We start from the raw sequence: 23041 nt of genomic DNA on the forward strand, positions 1-23041 counted from the left end.
TCATCGGGGACTTCGATTATACTATTCGTGGTGATAAACATATGCTCCAAAAATCTCACTGTCGCGTTGAAACTCACCCAATCGTCCTACTATTCCCATAAGCACAGCCATCTGAACTCTGGCAGTTCAGTCAAGTGTGCTTGTAATTAACATTGGATTTTTAGCTGTTAATCAAAACAAAGAAGCTCTCAAAGTTTCTGCCGGTTGGCTGATTCATCCACCAACAAAAATTTCAGCTAGGTTATCCAGAAATCCTATCCTTTGTCGCTAATGTGATATCTTCTGTACGACCTCACAAACACTATGTGTGTGTGTGACTGTGACTGTGTTTGTGTGTGTGCGTGTGTCTGTGTGTCTGTGTCTGTCTGTCTCTGTGTCTGTGTGTGTGTGTGTCTGTGTATGTGTGTGCCTGTGTCCGTCCGTGTCTAAGTGTGTCTGTCTGTGTGTGTGTGTGTATGTGTGGTCTGTCTGTGTCTTTGTCTTTGTATTCAGCCAGAAGGGCTGAGTGGATGATTCATGTCGGCCTCCTCCTGAGGTCCCCACCATCACAGAAGTACATCTACAGCCAGTTCAATTCAATCACATGATATCAAGACGCAGCAGAGCGCACTGGATACACAAAAGGTTATGGGCCCCAACAACAACCCGGCTGCCAAGCTGAAGACTTATATTCCAGAACTAGCCGCACCTCTAGCCAAGCTGTTCCAGCACAGCTACAACACCAGCATCTATCCGATAATGTTGAAAACTTCTCAGGTATGTCCTGTCCACAAAAACAGGACAAATCCAATCCGGTCTACTACTGCCCCATCAGTCTACTCTCAATCATCAGCAAAGTGATGGAAGACCTCGCCAACAGTGCTATCAAGTGGCTGTTACTCACCAATAACCTGCTTACTGATGCCCAGTTTGGGTTACACCAGGACTACTTGGGTCCAAACTCATTACAGCCTTGGTCCAAACATGGACAAAAGAGCTGAATTCCAGAAGTGAGGTGAGAGTGACTGACCTTGACATCAAGGCAGCATTTGACCAAGTGTGGCATCAAGGAGCCCTAGTAAAACTGAAGTCCATGGGAATCGGATAAAACTCTCCACTGGCTGGAGTCATACCTAGCACAAAGGAACATGGTTGTAGTTGTGGAGGTCAATCATCACAGCCCCAGGACATCGCTGCAGAAGCTCCTCATGGTAGTGTCCTAGGCCAAACCATCTTCAGCTGCTTAGAAACATAGAAACATAGAAAATAGGTGCAGGAGTAGGCCATTCGGCCCTTCTAGCCTGCACCGCCATTCAATGAGTTCATGGCTGAACATGCAACTTCAGTACCCCATTCCTGCTTTCTCGCCATACCCCTTGATCCTCCTAGTAGTAAGGACTTCATCTAACTCCTTTTTCAATATATTTAGTGAATTGGCCTCAACAACTTTCTGTGGTAGAGAATTCCACAGGTTCACCACTCTCTGTGTGAAGAAGTTTCTCCTCATCTCGGTCCTAAATGGCTTACCCCTTATCCTTAGACTGTGTCCCCTGGTTCTGGATTTCCCCAACATTGGGAACATTCTTCCTGCATCTAACCTGTCTAAACCCATCAGAATTTTAAACGTTTCTATGAGGTCCCCTCTCATTCTTCTGAACTCCAGTGAATACAAGCCCAGTTGATCCAGTCTTTCTTGATAGGTCAGTCCCGCCATCCCGGGAATCAGTCTGGTGAACCTTCGCTGCACTCCCTCAATAGCAAGAATGTCCTTCCTCAATAATCTTCCCTCCATCATAAGGTTAGAAGTGAGGATGTACGCTGATGACTGCGCAGTGTTCAGTTTCATTCGCAACTCCTCAGGTAATGGAGCAGTACATGCCCGCATGCAGCAAGACCTGGATGACATTCAGGCTTGGGCTGATAAGTGGCAAGTAACATTTCCACCACCGAAGTGCCACACAATGACTATCTCCAACAAGTGAGAGTCTAACTACCGTCCCTTGACATTCAACGACATTAACATCGTCGAATCCCCCACCATCAACCTCCGGGGGGGTCACCATGCACCAGAAACTTAACTGGACCAGCCACATAAATATTGTGGCGACAAGAGCAGATCAAAGGCTGGGTATTCTGTGAATGTCTCCCCTCCTGACTCCCCAAAGCCTTTCCACCATTTACAAGGCACAATTCAGGAGTGTGATGGAATACTGTCCACTTGCCTGGATGAGTACAGCTCAACAACACTCAAGAAGCTCGTCACCATCCAGGACAAAGCAGCCTGCTTGATTGGCACCCCATCCACCACCTTAAACAATCACTCCTTCCTCCACTGGCATACTGGATGTACTGCAGCAACTCGCCAAGGTTTCTTTGGCAGTAGCTCCAAAACCTGCGACCTCTACCACCTAGAAGGACAAGAGCAGCAGGCGCATGGGCACGCCATCGCCTGCAAGTTCCCCTCCAAGTTACACACCATCCTGACTTGAAAATATATCGCTGTTCCTTCAACGTCGCTGGGTCAAAATCCTGGAACTTCCTCCCAAATCACTGTGGGAGTACCTTCACTATACGAACTGCAGCGGTTCAAGAAGGCGGCGTACCACCACCTTCTCAAGGGCAGTTGAGAATGGGCGATAAATGCTGGCCTTGTCAGCAACGCTCACATCCCAGGAACGGATAAAAAAAAAATTACTGGTCTGTGTGAGCACAATCCACATGTAATGCTGTAGCAAAGGCAGTTAATGTAATACATTTATCTAATGTATGCAAGCTTATAAATTGTTTGTATTTCCATCTAATGGGGTAGAATTTCAAATTGCTGCTTGCGCATAAAATAAATTTCAATCGAAATAAAAATCGGGCTGTTTCTATGGTGAGCAGCTGAAACACAATGCCAGTTTTATGCCAGGGCAGCAAGTTGAAAATCTACTTCAATATGTTTTAACAGACTGTTAACCTGATCATGTTATTTCCATTGGTTTGCAGCAATAAAATGGGTATATTCAGAGAACTGGATCCAATTGAGCCCGCTAATTGCCATCTGATCAAAGGAATTGGTACGTAGTTCCATTGGGGGGAAAATTGCAGTCGGAAGCTTCCTTCGTACGAATGTGTCCAACCTGAAAAAAATCTACGAATCTACCTGTTGGTCCCAGAGAAATGTAAGATCTTGGTCGGAGGCCTAGATTTGCTGTGCAGCGCATGGTGACCTGTCTTCAAGGTACGTACGGAGAAGCTGGAGTCACGTGGGCCTGGAACACCAATCACGACGCAGTATTCTCATTGATAATAATGGGAGCTCTATTTGTTCGGGCTTCCATTACTATCAATGAGAAAAACCCCTAAAACATTGAAACATAGCATAATAAATAAATAAAACACATCACATATTTAAAATTAATTGAAATTAAATATAATTTAATGTTTTAGAAAAAGAAATGTTGGGAATTTTTTTTGATGTGTTTTAATAGTGTTAAAAATAAACTTACATAATGGACAGGGTTTTTAATATAAAAATGAGTGTTTCAATTTAATTTTTATATGTTTTAAAACTCTTACACTGGTAAAAGTAAGCTATGTGCCTGCTTTTACCAGACACAAAAGTTTGAAGGACATTCGCTGGGCATGAGTTGGGCAAATAGCCCAATCTCTCCTGCGTGGATGCCCTTCTCCCGGGGATGCGGAGGATCTGTCAGATTGGAAAATATGGCTTTCGACGCATGCTCATCGTGCCCCAAAAAACGGCTTTTGCGAAGCCTCGCCGGGTCCCTGCACACTTTGTACTGACCCAAAGAGGCCGGAATTTTCAGCCCATTGTTTACGAGAATTCAACTTTTAAAAAAAAAGACTGTGAAAATGGAAAGGTAAAATTTCATGCAACAAACATGAATTATACCAATATCATTAGTTTGATTTGCTGGATTTAATATAGATATGCAAATGTAACAGCAGTTGGGAAAAACTGGTTCGAAAAGACTGCTCCCAAGCAGCATCTGCACAGACACTGGTGCACAGTAGCAAATAAGAGGGGCGAAGAGAACTTATGAGAATAGATTAGCGATCAACATAAAAGGGAACCCAAAAGTCATTTATAAACGTATATAAATAGTACAAGGGTAATCACAGGAAGGTGGGGCTGATTAGGGAGCAAAAAGGAGATCTTGTGGAGGCAGAAGGCATAGCTGAGGTACGAAATGAGAACTTTACATCTGTCTTCACCAAAGAACAGAATGCTGTCAATGTCACAGTCAGTGGAGCTAGAGAAATTGGACAGGGTAAAATAGATAAAGAGGAAGTACTTAAAAAGTTGGCAGTGTTCAAAGTAGAAAAGTCACCTGGCCTGGATAGATTGCATCCTAGGTTGCTGCCAGAAATAAGTGTGGAGATAGCAGAGGCTCTGGCTATAATCTTCCAATCCTCCTGGACTGGAGGATTGCAAATGTGGACCATTTCCCTTATCTCGGGAGCCTCTTATCAACAAAGGCAGACATTGATGCGGAGATTCAGCATCGCCTCCAGTGTGCCAGCACAGCCTTCGGCCGCCTGCAGAAAAGAGTGTTTGAAGACCAGGCCCTCAAATCTACCACCAAGCTCATGGTCTATAGGGCTGTAGTAATACCCGCCCTCCTGTATGGGTCTGAGACATGGACGATGTACAGAAGGCACCTCAATTCGCTGGAGATATATCACGAACGATGTCTCTGCAAGATCCTGCAAATCTCCTGGGAGGACAGGCTAACATCCCCAGTATTGAAGCACTGACCACACTCAATCAGCTTTGCTGGGCAGGCTACATAGTACGCATGCCAGATACGAGACTCCCTAAACAATGCTTTATGCGGAGCTCCTTCATGGTAAACGAGCTAAAGGAGGAGAGCGGAAACGTTATAAGGACACCCTCAAAGCTTCCCTGGTAAAGTGCGGCATCACCACTGACACCTGAGAGACCCTGGCCGCAGACTGCCCGAGGTGGAGAAAGTCCATCTGGGAGGGCGTTGAGCTCTTTGAGTCTCGATGCAAAGAGCATGAAGATGAATACGTGGCTTGAGCAATGGTGCAGCAGGGAGGGATTCAAATTCCTGGGGCATTGGAACCGGTTCTGGGGGAGGTGGGACCAGTACAATCCGGACGGTCTGCACCTGGGCAGAATCGGAACCAATGTCCTCGGGGGAGTGTTTGCTAGTGCTGTTGGGGAGGAGTTAAACTAATATGGCAGGGGGATGGGAACCAATGCAGGGAGATAGAGGGAAACAAAAAGGAGGCAAAAACAAAAGACAGAAAGGAGATGAGGAAAAGTGGAGGGCAGAGAAACCCAAGGCAAAGAACAAAAAGGGCCATTGTACAGCAAAATTCTAAAAGGACAGAGGGTGTTAAAAAAACAAGCCTAAAGGCTTTGTGTCTTAATGCAAGGAGTATCCGCAATAAGGTGGATGAATTAACTGTGCAAATAGATGTTAACAAATATGATGTGATTGGGATTACGGAGACGTGGCTCCAGGATGAGCAGGGCTGGGAACTCAACATCCAGGGGTATTCAACATTCAGGAAGGATAGAATAAAAGGAAAAGGAGGTGGGGTAGCATTGCTGGTTAAGGAGGAGATTAAGGCAATAGTTAGGAAGGACATTAGCTTAGATGATGTGGAATCTATATGGGTAGAGCTGCAGAACACCAAAGGGCAAAAAATGTTAGTGGGAGTTGTGTACAGACCTCCAAACAGTAGTAGTGATGTTGGGGAGGGCATCAAACAGGAAATTAGGGGTGCGTGCAATAAAGGTGCAGCAGTTATAATGGGTGACTTTAATATGCACATAGATTGGGCTAACCAAACTGGAAGCAATACGGTGGAGGAGGATTTTCTGGAGTGCATAAGGGATGGTTTTTTAGACCAATATGTCGAGGAACCAACTAGGGGGGAGGCCATCTTAGACTGGGTGTTATGTAATGAGAAAGGATTAATTAGCAATCTCGTTGTGCGAGGCCCCTTGGGGAAGAGTGACCATAATATGGTGGAATTCTGCATTAGGATGGAGAATGAAACAGTTAATTCAGAGACCGTGGTCCAGAACTTAAAGAAGGCTAACTTTGAAGGTATGAGGCGTGAATTGGCTGAGATGGATTGGCGAATGATACTTAAGGGGTTGACTGTGGATGGGCAATGGCAGACATTTAGAGACCGCATGGATGAACTACAACAATTTTACATTCCTATCTGGCATAGAAATAAAAAAGGGATGGTGGCTCAACCGTGGCTATCAAGGGAAATCAGGGATAGTATTAAAGCCAAGGAAGTGGCATACAAATTGGCCAGAAATAGCAGCGAACCTGGGGACTGGGAGAAATTTAGAACTCAGCAGAGGAGGACAAAGGGTTTGATTAGGGCAGGGAAAATGGAGTATGAGAAGAAGCTTGCAGGGAACATTAAGACGGATTGCAAAAGTTTCTATAGATATGTAAAGAGAAAAAGGTTAGTAAAGACAAATGTAGGTCCCCTGCAGTCAGAATCAGGGGAAGTCATAACGGGGAACAAAGAAATGGCGGACCAATTGAACAAGTACTTTGGTTCGGTATTCACGAAGGAGGACACGAACAACCTTCCGGTTATAAAAGGGGTCGGGGGGTCTAGTAAGGAGGAGGAACTGAGGGAAATCCTTATTAGCCGGGAAATTGTGTTGGGGAAATTGATGGGATTGAAGGCCGATAAATCCCCAGGGCCTGATGGACTGCATCCCAGAGTACTTAAGGAGGTGGCCTTGGAAATAGTGGATGCGTTGACAGTCATTTTCCAACATTCCATTGACTCTGGATCAGTTCCTATGGAGTGGAGGGTAGCCAATGTAACCCCACTTTTTAAAAAAGGAGGGAGAGAGAAAACAGGGAATTATAGACCGGTCAGCCTGACATCGGTAGTGGGTAAAATGATGGAATCAATTATTAAGGATGTCATAGCAGTGCATTTGGAAAGAGGTGACATGATAGGTCCAAGTCAGCATGGATTTGTGAAAGGGAAATCATGCTTGACAAATCTTCTGGAATTTTTTGAGGATGTTTCCAGTAGAGTGGATAAGGGAGAACCAGTTGATGTGGTATATTTGGACTTTCAGAAGGCGTTCGACAAGGTCCCACACAAGAGATTGATGTGCAAAGTTAGAGCACATGGGATTGGGGGTAGTGTACTGACATGGATTGAGAACTGGTTGTCAGACAGGAAGCAAAGAGTAGGAGTAAATGGGTACTTTTCAGAATGGCAGGCAGTGACTAGTGGGGTACCGCAAGGTTCTGTGCTGGGGCCCCAGCTGTTTACACTGTACATTAATGATTTAGATGAGGGGATTAAATGTAGTATCTCCAAATTTGCGGATGACACTAAGTTGGATGGCAGTGTGAGCTGCGAGGAGGATGCTGTGAGGCTGCAGAGCGACTTGGATAGGTTAGGTGAGTGGGCAAATGCATGGCAGATGAAGTATAATGTGGATAAATGTGAGGTTATCCACTTTGGTGGTAAAAACAGAGAGACAGACTATTATCTGAATGGTGACAGATTAGGAAAAGGGGAGCTGCAAAGAGACCTGGGTGTCATGGTACATCAGTCATTGAAGGTTGGCATGCAGGTGCAGCAGGCGGTTAAGAAAGCAAATGGCATGTTGGCCTTCATAGCAAGGGGATTTGAGTACAGGGGCAGGGAGGTGTTGCTACAGTTGTACAGGGCATTGGTGAGGCCACACCTGGAGTATTGTGTACAGTTTTGGTCTCCTAACCTGAGGAAGGACATTCTTGCTATTGAGGGAGTGCAGCGAAGGTTCACCAGACTGATTCCCGGGATGGCGGGACTGACCTATCAAGAAAGACTGGATCAACTGGGCTTGTATTCACTGGAGTTCAGAAGAATGAGAGGGGACCTCATAGAAACATATAAAATTCTGACGGGGTTAGACAGGTTAGATGCAGGAAGAATGTTCCCAATGTTGGGGAAGTCCAGAACCAGGGTCACAGTCTAAGGATAAGGGGTAAGCCATTTAGGACCGAGATGCGGAGGAACTTCTTCACCCAGAGAGTGGTGAACCTGTGGAATTCTCTACCACAGAAAGTTGTTGAGGCCAATTCACTAAATATATTCAAAAAGGAGTTAGATGAGGTCCTTACTGCTAGGGGGATCAAGGGGTATGGCGAGAAAGGAGGAATGGGGTACTGAAGTTGAATGTTCAGCCATGAACTCATTGAATGGCGGTGTAGGCTAGAAGGGCCGAATGGCCTACTCCTGCACCTATTTTCTATGTTTCTATGTTTCTAAGATGTCAAGCGCAGGCAGCAGAAGGAGCGCGCGGCAAACCTGCCCCACCGACCCCTTCCCTTGATGAATGTCTGCCCCACCTGTAACAGGGTCTGAGGCTCTCGTATCGGACTGTTCAGCCATCAAAGAACTCACTTTGGGAGTGGAAGCAAGTCTTCCTCGATTCCGAGGGACTGCCTATAATGATGATGTAATATTACAGCCTTGTTCAAAAAAAGGGAGAGGGATAAACTGGCCATTATATTCCAGTCAGTCTAACATCTGCAGTGGGGAAAGGTTTAGAGACCTTTGGCTAGAAATTGCATTGGCTCACTGCCCGGTTTCTGAGCGGTATTGCCCATTTTCAGTGATAACCGTGTAGGCTGAGTTATGGCGGTGGTTTCGAGTTACCGCTGGGGAGCAGACCGCCAGCGTGCACCATTCACAGATCTCCATGGCACGATATTTGGGTCAGCAGTGACCCATAGGTAAGTATAAATAAAATCGCCCATGAGAATCAGCGGAGCTGGGCGGTAGGTGAGTAGCCCTGCAAGAAAAAGGTAAGTTATTGGTTTTTTACTCATTATTTTAAAATTCTGTTGTAGTGATTTAAGTTAAAAGGGTCTTGAGAATGTTTTTGATTTTTTTATGTTCTGTTTTTTTTTAATATTTTTAGTGTTTTTCTCCTAGGCCCAACCCGCAGCCTCGGGGTAAATTTTTGTGAATTTTCTAATTATCGCCCATTTTCTTTAAGAACCACCCAATCGACCCTAAATTCTACTTTTTCACCAAGAAATCGGGATGCAACGCCCACTTTTTTCGCTGAGCAGATTTTTTTCTTTTCTCGGGAGAAGTTTTCGCCGGCGATAATCTTAGGAATCTTAGCGGTCTTTTGGGCAGCAACCGGGCACTGGCGGGTTTTTAGGAAATTCTAGCCCCGTAATCTGGACAATAAATGACAGCCAGCAAAACGTGTCTTACTAACTTGATTGAGTTCTTGGAAGTAACAGAGAGGGTTGATGAAGGTACTGTGATTGATGTGTATATGGACTTTGAAAAGGCGTTTGAAAAGTACCACATAATAGACTTGGAATCACATAGAATCATAGCATGGTTGCAGCACAGAAGGAAGCCATTCAGATTGTCGAGCCCTCTGCAAGAGGACTTCAGCTAGTCCCACTCCCCTGCCCTTTCCCTGTAGCTCTGAAATTTATTTTTCTTCAGGCACTTGTCCAATTTCCCTTTGAAAGCCACAATTGAATCTGCCTCCAACACCCTTTCAGGCAGTGTATCCCAGATCATAACCATTTGCTGCGTAAAAAAGGTTTTTCCTCGTGTCGTCTTTGGTTTTTCTGCCGATCACCTTAAAATTGTGTCCTCTGGTTCTCAAACCTTCCACCATTGGGAACAGATTCTCTCTATCTACTCTGTCTAGACCCTCATGATTTTGAACACCTCTATCAGATCTCCTCTCAACCTTCTCTGCTCTTACGGCAAACAACCCTAGCTTCTCCAGACTATCTGCATAACTGAAGTCCCTTATCCCTTGAACCATTCTTGTAAATCTTTTCTCCACCCACATGCACCCTTTTCTTTTCTAAGGCATCACATCCTTCCTAAAGTGCAGTGTCCAGAAATGGACACAGTACTCCACTTGAGGCTGAACCAGTGTTTCATAGAGGTTCATGAAAATTGTTAGCAAAATTGAGACCCAGAGATTAAAGGGGGACTGGCAGCTTAGATGCAAAATTGGCCAAGCGACAGAAAGCAGAAAGTAGTGGCGAACAGTTGTTTTCCACACTGGCGGAAAAAATATAGTGGTGTCCCGCAAGGTCAGTATTAGGACCACTGTTCTTTTTGATATTTATTTATGACCTGGACTTGGGTATATAAGGCATAATTTCAAAGTTACAAGATGACACAAAACTTGGAAACCAGTGTGGAGAATAACAACAGACTTCAGGAGGACATAGACAGTGAAATGGCAGATGCAATTTAACAGAGGTGTGAAGTGATGCATTTTGGTCGGAAGAATGAGGAGGGGCAATATAAACGAAATGGTACAGTTTTAAAGGGGGTACAGGAACAGAATACATAAACATCTTTGAAGGTGGCAGGACTAGTTGAGAAGTCTATTTAAAATGCATGTGGGATTCCTGGCTTTATTAATAGAGCCATAGAGTACAAAAGCAAGGAAGTTTTGTTAAATCTTTCTAAATCACTGTTTATGATCCATCTGGTCTCTTGTGTCCACTGCACTTTAGGAAGGATGTCAAGGCCTTCAAGATGTTTGTTTCCTTTCTGCTTCAGTTTGTCTCACAGCTTGATTCTATGGAAGAGGTCTTTTGATGATTATAGCTGGTAGGCAGCACTTTTTTGAAGTTATGGTTGTGGGACGTGGCTGGAATTACTTCCTAACGGTATTGGTGTGAGGAGTTCACAGTCCAATGAGGATTAGCATATGCTGAGCATATGGTTCCACATCACCTCGTATAGTTTGCCACAAATAACTGACTTGTGCATTTGGCTGCTCTGGACTTTCTGCCCAATACAACATAACACTACCATAATGAAGGTTTATTAAATAGCAAGAAGTTCTTCTGTTTATCATTGGGTTTGGTTCCTGCTATGCAGTCAACCTCTACTCCAGTAATATTTTCTCTTAAGCATTTGCCTTTTCTGAACCCCTGCCCTGCCCTCCTGTTCCTGTGACCATCTTGGTAGCTTCTGCTGGATCTGTATCTGATAGCCACTGGGCATTGTCTGATTGTTCTGTCCATTGAGGAACATCAAAATCCAGGGGGAAAGTCTATCAAAATCAATTGGAAAAAATTAAACTTAGATTAAATATTTCACTTTTAGTTTATTGAATATAAAAATATTCTACTTGTTACCTAAATTTTTATAACTTATTTGTGCCTTTGTTACACCTATAATGTTTTCTGTATTCTGCAGACTAATGTGCCCAATGTGCCATTGTTTTTGTTGTTCTCCTTTATTGACTAATAGAAATGGAACTAAATATTTTCCTGTTCCAGAGTACGGCTCCAAAGATATTACCATTCTCCCTGGAGGGTTGGCCCTTATCAGCTCCGTGAGTCCGCATTTAATATTTATCTAATAAGTGATACAGTTTTAAAAAACTGTAATTGAAAGGCATTAGAAAACAAATATTTACATAAACTAAACAATCTTTGTTCAGAATTTTTTATTTTAATGTTTACTTTTCGTAGATCAATGCAGGGGGGTTTAATGCTATAGAAATGAAATAGGTTATCTAAAATAATTTACTGATGTAAAAAAAAATTAAATAGAAATATAATCTGATTTGGTGTTTGTGAGGGGGCTGGAATCCTAGAATTTTACAGCACAGGAGGAGGTAATTTAGCCCTATGCTGGCTCTCTGATAGAGTTATCCATTTCGTGCCATTTCCCTATACCTTTATTTAAAAGAGAATATTCTTCCCTTTGAAAACTATTAGCATTTATTCTGCTTCCACTGCTGTTTCTGGTAGGGCATTCAATGATCCAGCAATCCTCTATGTAAAAAATAAAAATCCCTTAACTGCTCTCTTCATAGTTTTGGCTATGATCTTAAAAATTTGTGTCTTCAAATTATTGGTTCACTCACCAGTGAAAATAGTTTCAATAGTTTCCCCCAGCATACTTAATCGAAATGCCTTATTTTGAATACACATATCAGATCCCCTGTTAACCTGAAGCAGGATTTCAACATTTTATGTTTCTTCCTCTTAAAATATAGTGGCCGGGAGCTATTTTTCTCAATTAAAATTTGCAAAACATTTTAATCTAAATTCAAAATGTCTCTGGTTTGCAGATAAATTGAGGATATTATTTGACTTTTTGTAATTCAATTTAAAATGTTACACTGCTGGGCTAGTAACATAGTTTGAAACTGTATATATGCCATATTGTCTTTTAACAAAGTTTTGGTATAAGCTTCTATTAATTGATTAATGGGTGAGCAATGGTGCAGTTATACTGCAGATACTGCTTGATACCAGTACCTAGTTTACAGCACCAAGTTATACTGTCTTACTTGAAGAATATAAACTAGCGACAGACATAAAAAAGACTGTAAAAGGTTCTATAGGTATGTAAAAAGGAAAAGATTCGCGAAAGTAGGCTGAGGCAAGGGAAATGATAATGGGGAATAAGGAAATGGCAGAGAAATTAAACAAATACTTTGTGTCTGTCTTCACGGAAGATGACGCAAAAAACCTCCCGGAAATAGTGGAGAACCAAGGGTCTAGCGAGGAATGAGGAACTGAAAGAAATTAGTATTAGTAAAAAAATAGTACTGGAGAAATTAATTGGACTGAAAGCCAATAAATCCTCTGGACCTGATGGCCTATATCCTAGGGTTTTGAAAGAAGTGGCTATAAAGATAGTGGATGCATTGGTTGTCATCTTCCAAAATTCCATAGATACTAGAACGGTTCTCGCGGATTGGAAGGGAGCAAATGTAACCCAGCTATTTAAGAAAGGAAGGAGAAAGAAAATGGGGAACTACAGACCAGTTAGCCTGACATCAGTAGGAGGGAATATGCTAGAATCTATGATTAAGGATGTGGTAACAGGGCATTTAGAAAAGAATAATATAATTGGGCAGAGTCAACACGGATTTATGAAAGGGAAATCATGTTTGGCAAATCTGCTGAGTTTTTTGAGGTTGTACCTAGCAGAATAGATAAGAGGAAACCAGTGAATGTGGTTTATTTGGATTTTCAGAAGACATTCGATAAGGTGCCACACAAGAGGTTAGTAAATAAGATTAGGGCTCATGGGATTGTGGATTGTATATTAGCATGGATTGAGGATTGGTTAACGGACAGAAAATAGTGAGTAGGAATAAACGGGTCATTTTCGGGTTGGCAGGCTGTAACTAGTGGGGTACCACAAAGATCGTGCTTGGGCCCCAGCTATTCACAATCTATATCAATGATTTGGATGAGGGATCCAATTGTAATATATCCAAGTTTGCTGAGGATACAAAGCTAGGTCCACTACGGGGTACAACTGACTGCAAGAGAAATGCAGGGAATAGCACCAATCTTTGTACATGGCCGCCTTTGACCTTACAAAGGCCTTTGACACTGTTAACCGTGAGGGACTATGGAGCATCCTCCTCCGTTTCGACTCCTCCATCCTCCGCCTGCTCTACGACAACATGCAAGCTATGATCCTGACCAACGGATCCATCACAGACCCAATCAACGTCTGGACCGGGGTCAAGCAGGGCTGCATCATCGCGCCAACCCTTGTCTCGATCTTCCTCGCTGCAATGCTCCACCTCGCACTCAACAAGCTCCCTGTTGGAGTGGAACTAAAGTATAGGACCAGTGGGAACCTGTTCAACCTTCATCGCCTCCAGGCCAGATCCAAGACCGTCCCATCATCTATCGTTGAACCACAGTACATGGACAACGCTTGCGTCTGTGCACATTCAGAGGCTGAATTCCAAGTCATCGTCAACATCTTCACCGAGGCGTATGAAAACATGGGCCTTACACTAAACATCCATAAGACAAAGGTCTTCCACCAACCTGACCCTGCCACACAGCACTGCCCCCCCAAGTCATCAAGATCCAAGGTGCGGCCCTGGGCAACATGGACCACTTTCCATACCTCGGGAGCCTATTATCAGCAAGGGCAGACATCGACGATGAGGTTCAACACTGCCTCCAATGCACCAGTGCAGTCTTCGGCTGCCTGAGGCAGAGAGTGTTCGAAGATCAGGCCCTCAAATCTGGCATGAAGCTTATGGTCTACAGGACTGTAATGATACCTGCCCTCCTGTATGGCTCAGAGATGTGGACCATATACAGTAGACACCTCAAATCGCTGGCGAAATACCACCAACCATATCTTCACAATATCCTGCAAATCCTCTGGGAGGACAGATGCACCAACATTAGTGTTCTCGATCAGGCCAACGTCCCCAGCACCAAAGCACTGACCACACTCAACCAGCTCCGTTGGGCGGGCCACATTGTCCGCATGCCTGACACAAGACTCCCAAAGCAAACGCTCTACTCGGAACACCTACACGGCAAGCGAGCCCCAGATAGGCAGAGGGTACGTTTCAAGGGCACCCTCAAAGCCTCCTTGATAAAGTGCAATATCCCCACCGACACCTGGGAGTCCCTGGCCAAAGACCGCCCTAAGTGGAGGAAGAGTATCCGGGAGGGCGCTGAGCAACTCAAGTCTTGTCGCCGAGAGAATGCAGAAAGCAAGTGCAGGCAGCGGAAGGAGCGCTTGGCAAACCAGGCTCCCCACCCACCCTTTCCTCTAATGACTGTCTGTCCCACCTGTGACAGAGACTGTAATTCCCATATTGGACTGTTCAGGCACCTGAGAACTCACTTTTAGAGTGGAAGCAAGTCTTCCTCGATTTCGAGGGACTGACTATGATGAGGATGATTATGAGGTGGGAATGTAACTTATGAGAAGAATGCAAAGAGCCTTCAAGGGGATATTGTCAGGCTAAGTGTAGTGGGCAAGAACATGGCAAATGGAATATAATGAGGAGAAATATGAAGTTATCCACTTTGGTAGGAAAAATAAAAAAGCAGAGTATTTTTTAAATGGTGAGGGATTGGGAAATGTTGGTGTTCAGAGGGACCTGGGTATCGTTGTACATGAATCACTGAAAGTTAACATGCAGGTACTGTTGTGTATGTATAACATAAGTATACTCCCTGTATACTCAATGTACAGTTACATAAGACACTGTATACACTGTGCTTGTACCACCAGAGGGTGCAACTGGTGGAGACCTAGGGCTCACCTGTACACTGCAGGTAACTAGGTACAAAAGGGAGCTCACCATGCTGTACCCTCACTCAGGAGCTATAATAAATGGACTAAGGTCACCACAGTTCAAGTACAATACCCTACCTCGTGGAGTCATTACTAGAGTGCTTACAGACACAATAACTGGCGACAAGATTACAAATTTCCACGCGAAAATGGCTAACCTTGGCACTTTTCAACAATTCGCCGATGGGGAAGATTGGGAGACCTTTGTGGAAAGGCTCGAACACTTCTTTATTGCGAATGACCTCGCTGGCTGATAAACGCAGAGCTATCCTGCTCACCAGTTGTGGGCCCACCGTCTATGGCCTCATCAGGGACTTGCTAGCCCCAGCGAAAACAACAAATAAAACGCATGAGGAGCTCGTAACGCTGCTACAGGAACAACTCAAACCTAAGCGGATGACTCACCCCCAGGACTCTAACCCGGCAAGTACTGTGAACTGACTGGCGCCTTTCAGAGGCAGAGCTGCTGAACGCAGTCTCTCTCAGGGGTGAGAGAACAGAACCCTGAGTCCCGCAACCCTGAGTCCACCACATGGGGCCAACCGGCTAACCCCATGCTTGTGCTGTGGAAGAAATCACAGGACCCACCAGTGCCGCTATAAAGACTATACATGCAAAGATTGTAAGCCGAAGGGCCATCTCCAGCGAATGTGCAAGAGAAATCATTTTCATCAAGTCGATGAAGAACTCCGAGTCGTTGAAGAGTTTGCCGATCATCCGAACTCCAACAACAATGAAGAGAGAGTCCATGAGGCAGCTCAGTCCCATGATGAGATGTAGGGAGTGTTTACCTGCACCACCGTGAGTTCCCCGTTGAAAATGGAAGTTGAAATCAGCAGTGTTCCAGTCACAATGGAGGTGGACACAGGGGCAAGCCAGTCATTGATGAATCAGGTGGCCTTTGAGAAACTCCTGGGACAATCCAGTCGAACGACCTAAAATGATCCCGATCCAGGTGATGCTGCTCACCTACACAAACAACATCATCCCAGTCGTTGGCAGCGTGGATGACCAGGTGTCCCATGACGGCGCGATGCACAAGTTACCTTTGTGGATCGTTGCTGGTGATGGTCCAACGCTGTTAAGAAGAAGGTGGATGAAAAAGATCCGTTGGAGCTGGGAAAATCTCCAGCCTCCGGTGATCGACATCCTCCACGGCCCCGAAGATGGATCCAGCAAGGCACCTGAAAAACCAGCCGCTCAACTTGACTGCGTGGAGATGACCCAGACCGCTCAACCCAATTGCGGGATGATCCAGCCGAAACGACCCGACCTCGCCTTCCAGGCTCCAGTGCAGGACTCTGGAGGAAGAAAATCGGCGCAGAAGGCAACTTCCCTGCTTCCATGGCAGAACCCGGGGAGAAAAGGATCAACGCAGCCTGTCTCAAGGAGAGAAAGAAGATGGCAACCAAACCACGAGGTGAAGCGCCTGAAGTAAAGGTGATGGCGGCCAGACCACGAGGGGCAGCGTTGATGGAGCAACACGTGATGCCGAGCAGCAAACCGGATTGGGGTAAAGATTGCAAGGCCCTCTTAAAAGAGACTTGCATCCCATCACAATTAAAGGGATAGTTCCACTCTTTATACAGCGATGCCGGTGATACATATGTAAGAGATGTAATTGAAAATTCAAGTATGTAAATGTAACTAACCATGTCAAGTCGGGTGATGGCGGTCGGAACCAATGTATTGTGAGAGTAAATGAAGTAATGATGTGCGATACCGGGTTCTACATGCATGCTGATAAAACCAAGGGCAACCTTCCGTCGGAAGCACCCAGGTCCAGCGGGCTACCCGACCATGTAGCCTGCACCTCTGGGACCAATGTGATGCCCCAGGGAGCATGGCCACACGCAGGGGGAGCATACCAGCTGCAGGGCCATCGATCAGCGGACGGCAAAGGCACCATTACCGGTACCCTGCCCCTGATTGGCTCTACCTCTCTGGCCACCAGGGCCAGTACCAGGAGCAAGAAGCGAGCACCCTCCAGCTCTCCCAATGGAACCTGGGATGACCAGGCTCCCACCATCGCTGAAGGGCAGCAAAGAGATACCGCAGCCCTCAAAGGAGGACAGGGAGGCCACACATTCCTGTGACTCTGCCCACCACTAGGCAACGGCAAAGGCCCTGAGACTCAGCCAGGTGAGCGATCCGAGCTCATCCAGTTGGCAGGGGGCGCAGCGCCGCCATCAGACAACCTGGATACACTCTGGAACTAGCGTCCTCACCCACCTGCACCTACACAACCCAGGGGAAAAACTGTGATACCACATATGTACCTTACCTGTAAAATGTACTCGTTCCACTACTGCAAAAAACAAACCATGATGTAATTAATCCTATGTTTTTGTGTTCTTTCTTTCTGTACATGAATGCACATGCAGGTGTTGAGACACACACATGGTCTATGTATGGGGGGGGGGGGCGGGGAATGGATGTATGTAGCCATGGACACACATGGATCACACCCAGAACCCATTCAACCCCCATTGCAACATCAAACCGTCCACTGCTGACCATTTCCCAACATAGTGGCAATAAGGACTTGGAGGTCAACAGGGAGAGAGCCAAGCCAAAGCATAGACAAGGTGCAAGGGCTTTGAGCACTCAAGTCTAGGGCCAGAGCACACAATGCAAAGGCCAGTGGCACAAGACTTAGGGGAAAGTGATGTTGTGTATGTATAACATAAGTATACTCCCTGTACACTCAGTGTACAGTAACGTAAGATTACTGGATGTACCTTCACACTGTATACACTATGCTTGTACCACCAGAGGGTGCAACTGGTGGTGACCTCGGGGTCATCTGTCCACGACAGGTAACCAGATATAAAAGGGAACTCACCATGCTGCACCCTCACTCAGGAGCTGCAATAAATGGACTAAGGTCACCACAATTCAAGTACAATACCTTGCCTCGTGGAGTCAATACCAGAGTGCTTACAGACACAATAGGTACAGCATGCAATTAAGAAAGCAAATGGTATGTTGGCCTTTATTACAAGAGGATTTGAGTATAAGAGAAAAGATGTCTTACTGCAATTATATAGGGTCTTGGTGAGACCGCACCTGGAGTAGTGTGTACAGTTTTGGTCACCTTACCGAAGGAAGGATATAATTGCCATAGAGGAAGTGCAGTGGAGGTTCACCAGACTGATTCCTGGGATGGCAAATTGTCCTATGAGGAGAGATTAAGTAGACTAAGCGTATATTTTCTGCAGTTTAGAAGAATGAGAGGTGAAACATAGACATAGAAACATAGAAAATAGGTGCGGGAGTAGGCCATTCGGCCCTTCGAGCCTGCACCACCATTCAATAAGATCATGGTTAATCATTCCCTCAGTATCCCTTTCCTGCTTTCTCTCCATACCCCTTGGTCACTTTAGCCATAAGGGCCATATCTAACTCCCTCTTGAATATATCCAATGAACTGGCATCAGCAAATCTCTGTGGTAAGGAATTCCACAGGTTAACAACTCTCTGAGTGAAAAAGTTTCTGCTCATCTCAGTCCTAAATGGCCTACCCCTTATCCTAAGACTGTGTCCCCTGGTTCTGTGCTTCCCCATCATCGGAAACATTCTTCCCGCACCTAACCTGTCCAGTCCCGTCAGAATCTGATAGGTTTCTATGAGATCCACTCTCATCCTTCTAAACTCCAGTGTATAAAGGCCCAGTTGATCCAGTCTCTCCTCATATGTCAGTCCTGCCATCCCGGGAATCAGTCTGGTGAACCTTCGCTGCACTCCCTCAATAGCAAGAACGTCCTTCCTCAGAATAGGAGACCAAAACTGAACACAATATTCCAGGTGAGGCCTCACCAAGGCCCTGTACAACTGCAGTAAGACCTCCCTGCTCCTATACTCAAATACCCTAGCTATGAATGCCAACATACCATTTGACTTCTTCACCGCCAGCTGTACCTGCATGCCAACTTTCAATGACTGAGGAACCATGACACCCAGGTCGCGTTGAACCTCCCCCTTTCCTAATCTGGCGCCATTCAGATAATATTCTGCCTTTGTGTTTTTGCCCCCAAAGTGTATAACCTCACATTTATCCACATTATACTGCATCTGCCATGCATTTGCCCACTCACCTAATCTGTCCAAGTCACCCTGCAGCCTTTTAGCGTCCTCCTCACAGCTCACACCACCACCCAGTTTAGTGTCATCTGCAAACTTGGAGATATTACACTCAATTCCTTCATCTAAATCATTGATGTATATTGTAAAGAGCTGGGGTCCCAGCACTGAGCCCTGTGGCACCCCACTAGTCACTGCCTGCCATTCTGAAAAGGACCCGTTTAACCCGACTCTCTGCTTCCTGTCTGCTAACCAGTTCTCTATCCATGTCAGCACATTACCCCCAATACCATGTGCTTTAATTTTAGACACCAATCTCTTGTGTGGGACCTTGTCAAAAGCCTTTTGAAAGTCCAAATACACCACATCCACTGGTTCTCCCTTGTCCACTCTACTAGTTACATCCTCAAAAAATTCCAGAAGATTTGTCAAGCATGATTTCCCTTTCATAAATCCATGCTGACTTGGACCGATCCTGTCACTGCTTTCCAAATGTGCTGCTATTTCATCTTTAATAATTGATTCCAACATTTTCCCCACTACTGATGTCAAGCTAACCGGTCTATAATTCCCCATCATAGCTGAGCACTCGATCTCAAGCACAACCTCCAGCCAATTGTAACCTGTACCTATTTCTATGCAGCTTACTTAGGAAGTGGATCAGAGGAAGAATATTATTTGTTATACATTACAGGGTATCTGTATTCTGTTTCAAACCTGTACTCTGTTTACCAAATAAAAACCTTTATTTACTGTATTATATTTCATACCTGTACTGTTTACCAAATAAAAACCTTTATTTATTATATTTCATGCTTTGAGTACATTCCTTTTCATATTTTAAGTACCTTTTAAGCTGTACATACTTTTTCAAAGATAAATCCGGAAAAATATGAAAACTGGCTCGGCCTCGGCCTTGAGGTTTCCAGATTCAGGACATCGGATTTCTTCTCCGAAATCCGGAAATACCGAAACTCAGCCCAGGGGTTTCCGGATTTGGGATGTCTGATTTTTTCCCTGAAATCCCGAAAGACCCGAAAACCGGAATGGCCTCGCTCCCAAGATTTCCAGATTTGGGACGTTGTACCTGTATTATATTTTAGTAGGAAGAATAGGCAGGTCACGTATTAGTTGGAGGGTGAGAGTCCAAGTGGGGTAGTGGAACTAAGGAATCTCGGAGTACAAATACACAAATCGCTAAAAGTTGCGATACAGGTTACCAAGGCCATTAAAAAAGCAAACCAAGCACTAGGATTTGTTTCTGGAGGTATAAAATTGAAAAGTAGGGAAGTTATGGCTAAACCTGTATCTAACCTTGGTTAAACCACACTTAGAGTACTACGTACAATTCTGGTCGCCATATTATAAAAGGATATAGAGGCACTGGAGCAGATGCAGAGAAGATTTACAAGGATGATACCAGAAATGTGAGGGTAAATATATATCAGGAAAGGATGAACAGGCTGGGTCTCTTTTCTCTTGAAAAAGGAAGGCTGAGGAGTGACCTAATAGAGGTCTTTAAAATTATATAAAGTTTAGATAGAGTGGACACATAGAGAATATTTCTATTTGTGGGGAAGAGCATAACTGGAGGCTATTAAAATAAAATAGTCACCAAGAAATCCAAAAGGGAATTCAGAAGAAAATACTTTACCCAGAGAGTGGTGAGAATGTGGAACTCGCTACCACAGGGAGTGGTTGAAGTGAATAGTATAGATGCATTTAAGGGGAGGCTAGACAAGCATGAGAGAGAAGGGTATAGAGAGTTATGCTGATAGAGTTAGATGAGGAAAGACGGGAGGAGGCTCGAATGGAGTTTAAGCACCAGCATGGATTGGTTGGGCCGAATGGCCTGTTTCTATGCCGAATACCACATGTAATCCTATTAAGAGTGTTCTATTAACAGTATATATTTAGTTTCTGTTCTCTCCAAAAGGCACTACTTCACATTTATCTTTATTGCAATGCATTTGCCATTTATCTGCCCGCGCTCCTTTTTTTTTTACAAATCTGTTCCTGGGATGTAGGTGTCACTGGCAAGGCCAACATTTATTGCCCATCTCTAATCGCCCTTGAGAAGATGATGATGAGCCACCTTCTTGAACCTTCTTGTGGTGAAGGTTTTCCCACAGTGCTGTTAGGGAGGGAGTTCCAGGATTTTAATCCAGCAACGATGAAGGAACGGCAATATAATTCCAAGTCAGGATGGTGGGTGACTTGATGGTGAACGTGGAGATGATGGTGTTCGGATTCGCCTGCTACCCTGGTCCTTCTAGGTGGTAGAAGTCACAGGTTTGGGAGTGTTGCTGAAGAAGCCTTGCTGCTGAACATCTTGTAGATGGTGCACACTGCAGCCATGGAATGTCGGTGATGGAGGGAGTGAATATTTAAGGTGGTGGATGGGGTGCTTTGTCCTGGATGGTGTCGAACTTCTTGAGCTGCACTCATCCAGGCAAGTGGAGAGTATTTCATCACACTCCTAACTTGTGCCGTGTAGATGGTGGAAATCTTTGGGGAGTCAGGATGTGAGACACCCACCGCAGAATACCCAGCGTCTGACCTGCTCTTGTCACAGTATTTATGTGGCTGGTCCAATTAAGTTTCTGGTCAATGGTGATCTCCAGGATGTTGATGGTGGGGGTTTCGGTGATGGTAATGCCATTGAATGTCAATGGATGCTGGTTAGTGTTACGTTTAGAATAACTCCACAAGACTGTACATCTTCAGCTCAAACTGTTGTGACCTTGGTCTCTTTATTTTAACTCCGGAGTGGGGAAGCAGCATGTTCGGTTATCTTTTATACCTGCTTGCCCTAGGTGCACAGGTGACCCTTAGGTCTCCCACAGGTGTGCCCCCTGGTGGAAAGTCTTGCACATTGGTGAGGTTTACATACATAACATCACTCCCTCCCCAAAACATCTTCTGTACCAGTTATTTACAAGTTGAAGCGATCTGGCGCTCTGCGTTCCCGGGTCGATCGCCTGAGTTGAAGTCCTGACATGGGTGAGTTGGTCGGATCATTGCTGCACGGCCGTGCGGCTGGTCTGATCGGACTGTCGTGCATGGTGGGTTCATCCTCGTGGTTGACAGTGAGGTTGATTGTGTTAGTGGGTCGCTGGGGGCCAGGTCCTTTCACAGTGGTTCCTGGTTATCTGTAGTTCGCAGTTTGGTCTGGTCCAAATGCTTTCTGCGTTCGCCCATTACATGGTTTCACAACAAACACTCCAATTTTCATCACAAACACTCCATTCCCCTCTTTGGCTAATACAATGCTAGCAGCCCATCTGGGGCCATGATCATGGTCTACATCATTTAATCTGATGTCACCTGGAGGAGCCGTACAATCATGGTGCATTCTCTGCTGATAGCATACGGAAGGCTTGGTTCTGAGTGATTCTGTCTGGTGACTGCATATCACCTGGGATAGCCGGGTCTGTGGGGAGTCTACCGTGACATGTGTGGTGCTCGGTTTTATCGTTTGGGCTGCCCGCTCCGGACTATTGTCGCTGACCCTAAGGTCCGGCAAGCCAAGGATGGCAGATATGGCCTTGAGACTTTCAATAGTGGCGGGAGGCCGCATGGTCCCCATGGATCCTGGGCCAAGGAATGGAGGCCCCGGACCACAGACTGTGTGTAGTCTCCCTGCTTTTCTTTGCAACGCTGCAAGATTGCCCCATAGGGGCCAATCTGATGGGATGAGCATTACGTCTTTGCAACGGATAAGCAGCGACATCCCATCTAGCGGTTTGCCGTTAGCAGGCAATAATGTGGGATCCTGGCTGGTCCAGGTCCTAGTCTGGGGAGCCGTTACGGTTGACCCCTCACTCTCTAGCACTTCCATGACAACGAGTAGATCTGCAGGCTG

General features: G+C 45.2%; 1 long non-coding RNA gene across 1 annotated transcript in view; it reads left to right on the plus strand.

The window, feature by feature from the left end:
* The window catches only part of LOC139264498 (uncharacterized), a 53665-nt gene that overhangs the window by 20372 nt on the left and 10252 nt on the right, over positions 1-23041 (plus strand). The window contains exon 2 of the long non-coding RNA XR_011593358.1: positions 11289-11344. This is a non-coding gene — a long non-coding RNA (uncharacterized lncRNA). The remainder of the gene's footprint in view (positions 1-11288; positions 11345-23041) is intronic.

Source organism: Pristiophorus japonicus, chromosome 5 (assembly GCF_044704955.1).
Source record: "Pristiophorus japonicus isolate sPriJap1 chromosome 5, sPriJap1.hap1, whole genome shotgun sequence".
In the NCBI taxonomy this organism is placed as follows: Eukaryota; Metazoa; Chordata; class Chondrichthyes; family Pristiophoridae; genus Pristiophorus; species Pristiophorus japonicus.